This window comes from Rhinatrema bivittatum, chromosome 6 (assembly GCF_901001135.1).
Source record: "Rhinatrema bivittatum chromosome 6, aRhiBiv1.1, whole genome shotgun sequence".
Taxonomy (NCBI): Eukaryota; Metazoa; Chordata; class Amphibia; order Gymnophiona; family Rhinatrematidae; genus Rhinatrema; species Rhinatrema bivittatum.
In genome coordinates, this window is record NC_042620.1 from 269,736,632 (window position 1) to 269,743,807 (window position 7,176).

Sequence of the window (7,176 nt, forward strand, 5' to 3'; positions counted from 1 at the left end):
TAAGATATATCACCTGTAAAGCTTTCTTCCTTATTCATTGCCATCTGCCTTTCAGGGCACTCATGCCTCCACTGATTCCTCAGGTCTCGTCCACCTCCTTTTATCCTGTATTTAGATTGGACTAAAATAAATACTACTAGGATCACCTATTGAAGAATGTATGCTGTGCGTTTAGAGTTTCTGGCAATTGTGCCTTTTGATGGGACTTCAGATCTCATCACTAGAAAATGTTAACTACAGTAATGTGAACAAATAAAAGGTGAATTTTAAAAGCCCAGCATGCACATCAATGAGGGGGTGCGTGAACAAGTCGGGCTTACATGCACACACTGGGCCCGATTTTTAAAGGGTTACGCGCACAAGTTATGTGCGTAACCCTCTTAAAAGGCCCTTCCGCGCACTGAGCCTAAGTCCCGGGGCTTTGCAAAGGGGGTGTGTCGGGTGGGCTGTACGAATTTTGGGGCGGGGCAAGAGGCGTGTTGGGGGCGTGATGCCGGCCCGGAGGCGTGGTCGAGGCCTCTGGACCAGCCCCCGGGTTGGGTGATGGCGCGCCAGCAGCCCGCTGGCGTGCGCAGATTTACGCCTGCTTCCGGCAGGCGTAAATCTGCCAACAAAGGTGGGGGGGGGGGTTTAGATAGGGCCGGGGCGGGTCAGTAAGGGAGGGGAAGGTGAGGGGGAGGTGGAGGTGGAAGGAAAATTCCCTCCTAGGCCGCTCCGATTTCGGAGCGGCCTAGGAGGGAACAGGCAGCGCGCGCCGGTTGCATAAATGTGCACCCCCTTGCACGCGCGCCGACCCTGGATTTTATAAGATACGTGCGTATCTTATAAAATCCAGCGTACTTTTGTTCGCTCGCACGTACATTTATAAAATCTACCCCAATGTATTTTAAAAGCACCCAGATATGAGCGCATCCCCCAGATTCAAGAGAGGATGTGGTGTGAGTAGAAACTTGATGGGGCAGGGGCGTTCAGGGCAGGGCTGAGAGATGTGCACACAAAGCGCCCGGGCACTCACCCAGGTCTAGTGCCATGTATGTTTGTTTGTTATGAAGGAGGTATAAGGGTCTTTTTTGCTTTTTTTTTTTTTTTTTTAATATAAAAGCTATATCAGAGGAGTCTTAAGGGTATGGGCTGACTGCAAGGGGAGGAGAAGGCTGTTTAAACTAGGGGGGTTTGGAGGACCTACTTCTTATCTGAAAAAACTGGTAAAACTGGCAATGGTGATGAGCACCCCTTTTAAAGTCCCCTGGGCAAGTCACTTTACCCTCCATTGCCTCAGGTACAAACTTAGATTGTAAGCCCTCTGGCGATAGAGAAATTCCTACAGTACCTGAATGTAATCCTCTTTGAAGTGCTGAAAAAAGTGGAATATAAATAAACTTATGCAGTAGAAATGGGATTTGTGTGCCCATGTAACATTTTGCACACGTGTGCGCGGCCAGGCTATTTTATAACGCGTGCCTTTAGTTATAACTTTTATATACTGATTAATCTGAGTACCATCACTGTATATGCATATTCGCATGCAAGTTATAAAATGGCCCCATCTCAGATCCCATGCCCACACACATGCACCGATTTGCACCCGTGAGCCAGTTTGAAGTTGTTCATCCCTGAGAATAAACTGAAATATTTAAAAAGTTCTAACAGGAGTTTTTATAATTTAATCAGTTGAACTGGTTTATTAGAAAGCAAAACTAGGAGCAAGATTAGAGTTTGATATATAGGTTCTGCTTTCTATAATCATACTGTCTCAAATGATTGCATTATAGTATATGGTATGGGTAAAGCAGGAAGAATACAGTTGTGCAGACTTTAGAAACTTAGAACTTGATAGCAGATATGGAGCATGAGACTTACAAGTTTGCCCAGGGGCATAAGGTGATTGCTGAAGTTGGTGATGTACCAGAAAATTTGCTGCTGCCATGTATCCTAGAACACAGTACACCTCCTACGTTACCCTGTAAGCACTATTTTGATGCCAAAAGCTTTATCAATTTTTATGCTTTCAGCAACCCAATGGAACATTAGCTAATGCCTTAAAATAATTGCTTAATCTACTAACAGCAGTTCCCTGTACGTACCAGGATCAGTCCAGAATGTGGGTTGAGCCTCCTTACCAGTAGGTGGAGACAGACTATAAAACTTGAAGGATGCCCTATATCGGGACAGAGCCTGTCCTCTAACCCTCCAGTATTCGTCTGTCTCCAGCAGGTGCAGCAGCTCACCCTTCGTTCTCTGCTCTAGGCTGGTCAGCCTTTTCCTTCTTCTTTTCCTTACGGATCAAGCAAGTACTTATTCCTTAGGGATTTTGTGATTTGTTCTTCCTGTTTTAATAACATTGGCAGGTTAGTTAGAAAGTCTGCAGAATTTTTCTTCAGGAGACGACTCCGTCTCCTGGCTCTTGCCGGGCTCAGGGGGGCTTTGCCCCTTTTGCGCTGCATAGCCTGAGTCCGTGTACGCTTCCAGGTGTGGGGACCGAGGCTCTTGGAGTCTCGTTCCCCCCCCCCCCCCCCCGGCTGCCGAGAGGGTTTTTGAACCCGCTGCTGCGCTCAGTAAAAAAAAAAAAAAAAGTTTTAAACTTCAATAAGTTGCAGGTACTCGCCTACCTCTAACTTATTTGCAGCAGTTGACCAGCATTTTTTCATTTTTCTGGTCATAGCAGGCCTTGAACCGGCAGCCAGACAGGCAGGAGGCAGCAGGTTTCCCTTCTGCTCTCTCGGGCCCTGTAGGCTGTCAATCATGTTTCTCTCTGCAGCCTTTTTTCTCCTCAGAGCGGCTCTATTTTTGCCGCGGGCAGACAGCCTGCCTCTTTTCTGCCAGCCCCCATCGAATTTTTGCCGTGGGGGTTCCTTCTATGCCTCCCTGCCAGGTGGGGAAGGTCCCTCCTCGGCAGGGAAGGCAAATTTTAGCCCGGGGATCCTCTCCCCAGAGCTTGGCCAAGCCGTTCTCGGGTCGGGCAGCCCGGGAATGGTGGCCATTTTGGATTTTTTTATTGGCTCCGTTTTCGGAGCTCCCTGGGGCTGGGGGGCTGATTTTTTTTTTTTTTTTTTTACAGCTACCCCCCTGATTTGAGCCCCCCCAGGGAGGTTTTTTTGTCTCCCCCACCCGGAATTTTTGGTGTCATTTTTTCTGTGTGTTTTTCCCTCCTCCTGCATAAATTCCCTTTAGTGAGCATGCAGGAGGAGGTGGAAGGAGCCCCCCTTGCGCCCCCTCCCCCCCGGGACAAATCAATTAAAAAAAAATTTAATTAATTAAATCAGTAAACTAAAATTTCCCCGCTCCATGCCGTTGCTGGTTCGGCCGGCTGCTGAGCCCCTGGGGTCCCTTGGGGCGCGGGTGGTCCCGGAGGTGCCCCCTCCCTGTTCCCCGACGGATCCCGGTACTCCCGGATCCTATAGCCAACCCGGGTGCGTTAGCTAATCTTCCTGGTGCCGCCTCTTCTCCACACTGATGTGGCCCCGGTCCTGGCGGGATCCTGGTTTTGTCAGGCGCCTTCTCCTTCCTTTCCCACCCAAACAGTTGTGCCTGCGGTTTCGCAGGCTCCCTGGTCTGGCCATGCCCTGAACGAGCTCCCCTCTAGGTGGCATGCTTTGTTTAAAAAAAAACCAAAACCCATAATCACTCCGTGGACTCCTTCTGTGGTCGCGTTTCAGGAGGGGTTTTCCGGTTTTTAAGCGGCCCCGGTCTGCTTGCTGACCACGGTTCCCGAGGCTCTTTGAAGCGCACTCTGATGTTTTAGCGCCGTGGATGTGTTCCACTATTTGCTGCAGTTCCTGCTGTGCGCAGGTCTCTCATGGGGTCAACGGCACGATCCTCTGCGCCCGGGATCTCCCGTGGCCAGAGGCTGCGCATTCGACCCTTCACCACCTCTAGCCGGAGGTGATTGCCTCGGAGATGTCCGCCACACGGCTCCTGTAGCTGCACCACTGGTCGGCCGCTCTGGCCTCCTCCACCCGGTGGGGTACGTTGTCATTCAGAGGTAAGCTGTTCCTTGTCCAGGACCTTGAGAGACTCTGGATTCTTTAGGTAGGGGCCATCAGCTGCCGGTGGCCTGTCTGCAACCATCCTGGTCATTTATACCCTCTAGTCCATGCTTCGGGGCCAGAGTTGGTATACCCCACGTGGGCACGGTTCTCCTCAGGGGGGTTTGTCTTTCGTGATCACAGTTTTTTGTCGCAGCATTCTGTTGAATGCCTTCTCTTGCGCGAGGGTTAGCCCACGCTCTCAATCCTTATGCCTGCACATACTCCGGAGTATCTTTGCCTCTCCCTCTTCTCCGCGGACTGGGTCGGGCTCCGGTCGGACCAGGGGGTCCTCGACGTTCTCAGACATGGGCACGTCTTCGCCTTCCTCGTGTTTGGCGGGATCTTTTTTCTGTTTCCCCTGGTGCTCGGTCCCTGCGACATACGGTGCAGCTACCCCTCGCCAAGCTCCTGTGTCTGGGCACGGAGGCCCCGGCCCCAGCCAGCGTACTTGTCGCAGGCCACTATCCTATTTGCTTCGTTCACTCTTAGACCTCACAAGAGTCCCCGGGCTCTCAGTTCCCGCTTCTCCGCAAGCACACCCTGTGAACATACTCGTGCCGTCCTCCCCCGGGGCATCCCTCGGCCCACTCGTTTCTCTCAGTGGCATATTCCATTTTCTGTTTCATCGTGGCTGCCATAGTCTCTTCGTGTTCGCATCCTCTACCGGGTCTCCGAGTTCTGGACGCTTCCCTTTGATCTCGCGACGGAACCTTGCATCTTCACCAATGTTTAGGTGTTGATGGCCGCAGCTCTCCGCCAGGCAGGACTCCTCGCCTACTCTTATCTAGGCCTCTGGCGCGTCAGGGCCAAGGCAGAGGTTCTTTGTCGGCGGTTGGTGTATCACGGGCTAGCTTTCTTTGCGTCCCTGGGGTGGATACTGTGTTTCTCTTAGAGCAATCTTCCGCCCTTCCTGGAGTTAGAGTACCTGAGACTCCGCTTTGTCACCTGGGTAGGCAAGGTTTTCTTGCCTTGTGTGCGGGCCCTCAAGTTGTTTGGCCGGTCTCAGAGTCTGCCCTTGCTCCCTTCTTTGACGGCTTGTGTCTGCCTGTAGATTTCGGGCTCCTCGGCTCCTACCCTCACCCTTGTCCCTTGGGCCCTTGCTACAATACGACTGTTCTAGATAACTTTGCTGTCCCGTTGCCAGCCACTGGCAGAACAGTCTCACACAGTTCTGCCGTTCTTGGGCTCTACCGTCGCCGTCTCGCAGGGGTGGTCCCCCCCCTGCTTTTTCTTTTGCTACTGGGCCTACCTCTCCAAGTTCCCCAGTGGACGATAGTGCCCACGGATGCTAGTCTTTCTGGCTGAGGAGTGGTCAGCCTCTCCTAGTATGTCCAGGGGACCTGTCCAGCGTCTCTGTCTCGCTGGCACATTACGGAGTCTTGGGCAATATTCCTGGCTCTTCTGGAGTTTCTTCCTCTCATATGCGGCAAGGCGCTATGGGTCTTGCCCGACAACTCCACCACCGTGGCTTGCTTCCATCGCCCAGAGGCTGCTCGCAGTACGTGGGTGGCCCTGGACACCAACCTTCTCTTCGCCTGGACAAAGCAACACCTACAGTGCCCGGCGGCCTCCCTCTCCGCGGGCTAGGGGGAATGTACAGGTTGCTTTCTCCGTAGTCAGTTGCTGGATCCCGGGGAGTGGGGACTCTTGGCTCAACCATGGTTTCCTCATTGACAGGTGGTCCCCTCCCACCTGCGCCCCATGGCGACTCTTCTCAATACCATGGTAGATTGGTTCTTCCGCTGGAGGGGCCACAGCTCGACGGGCGTAATTGCCTTGGCTCTCCCTCGGCCGGTGGAATGTCTTTTTCTAACACCCCCCCCCCCCCCCCCTGTGGTCTCTGGTCGGGAAAGTTCTTAGACGGATAGTTCTCATCCGGTGTTCCATGGTTCTAGTACCTCCCAAGGGGCCGTTTCAGGCCTTGGCTCACAGTTTTTCTCAACCTAGCAACAGTCGGACCCCTGCGGCCACGCCATCTTCCTCTGCTCCTTAGGGCCCTGTATTTTGTTCGACCAGGCCGTTCACGCTTGTCTAGCGCCCTGCCTTCTTAAACGGCGATATCTCCAGTGTGAGGGTTTTTCGGAGTAGGCCGTCTTCGCCTTCCTTCAGGCCCGGAAACGGTCGACTCCCTGGCGTACGTGCGCATCTGGAGCGTGCTTGGGTTTGTTTGTGCGAAGTCAGGTTTTTCGGCGTACTCCGCACCAATCTCCTTAGTCTTTTCTTCTCTGAGGCAGTCTCTCTGAGGATCCTTCCTTCGTTCTCGGCACGTACCAATCTACCCCCTCGGCTCTCCTGGGTCGAGTGGCAGGTCGTCCCTGAGCGGCCACCCATGTGCGACTTGGACTTTCAGGGGCGTCAGGCATCTACATCCATCTTCTCGCCCACTTGTCCGTCGTAAACTTTTCACTCGGAGGTGCGGACCCCTCTGTACGGCTCTGTTCGACCCTCTCCGTCGCATCACCCTGCAGGCCCTTATGCTTAAGACTGTCTTCTGGTCCTCTCTCCTCTGCTCGTCGGATCCAAGCGCTGTCCTGGCGAGATCCCTTCTTTGCGAATTTCCGACTTCAGGGTAGCCCTCGTACGGGTTCTTCCTTTTTTCGTGGTTTCATCTAATTTCTTTGTCCTTCGGTCGGTGGAGCTCCCCGCCTTGCTCCTGCATCTGGTGATGGTCTCCATTCTCTTGATGCCATACGGGTCTTCGTTACCTCGCTTCTATACGAGTTCTCTTGCTCTATTTCCTGGTCCCCAATGGCTTCGTGCATCTGTCCATCTTCCTGTTCCCTGGAGTGGGTCCAATCGGGTAAGCCGGCTTCTGAGTCCACTATAGCGCGCTAGTTGCAGGAAGTGATCTCTCGGTTGTTCTTTGTCATGGCCTGGCGGTTCCCCGAGGGTCTTCCGACTCCTTCTTTGCATTCTCGAGTTCTTTATTGGGCGAACATTCTTTTGTTCGCTCCGTGGACGATTTGCACAGTTCATACGTGGGCGTCCTTATCTCTTTTTGCTCTACACTATCGCCTAGCTGTGTAAGCTCTGCTTCAGTTCTTTTGGGCTACCAGTGCTTCAAGTGGGACTGTCTTGATCCCACCTGTTTTAGGGAAGCTTTGGTACATCCCACAGTCTGGACTGATCTGGGTACGTACAGGGAAAG